Source organism: Sinocyclocheilus anshuiensis, unplaced genomic scaffold (assembly GCF_001515605.1).
Source record: "Sinocyclocheilus anshuiensis isolate Anshui unplaced genomic scaffold, SAMN03320099.WGS_v1.1 scaffold767, whole genome shotgun sequence".
In the NCBI taxonomy this organism is placed as follows: domain Eukaryota; kingdom Metazoa; phylum Chordata; class Actinopteri; order Cypriniformes; family Cyprinidae; genus Sinocyclocheilus; species Sinocyclocheilus anshuiensis.
The window spans coordinates 880009-880564 of NW_015551124.1; positions in this window are offsets into that span (position 1 = coordinate 880009).

The window sequence follows — 556 nt, forward strand, 5'->3', positions numbered from 1 at the left end:
CACACACACATACACACACACACACACACACACACACACATATTTGTTCAAATGAAATACTGATTTTAGATTTCCAAAAATATATTTTACTAACATTGTAATAATTCAGTTTTTTTCTTTTATTTTTCTTTTTCTTTATTTTTTCTTGTTCATTTAATGTTTGATGGTAAGTGGTCAGTAGGTGGCGATGTGCACAAGTTTATAAAACAGCCCATTGAACAAAGTCAAGAATCCCTGAACAACTGATCTGTCTTCTCAATACAGAAAATAGTAATGCGCTGTGTGGATGTTTGAATTTAATCCCCTCCCCTTTCTTTATCTTGGTACATACAGTATGAAAGACAACAATAACTTCATAGTGATTAGTAACAGTAAAGGGGGAATACAATATTTCTGCAGTGCATGAACATGAGCTCCAAAATATGACGTATGCATTGACTAGTACATTAAAAAGTAGGAAACAACCATGGCTGCTGTTCTCTATTTCATCAGAATTACTTGTATCCAAATGAACTGGTGTATGAAATAAGTCAGTTGATTATTGACATTTAATTTG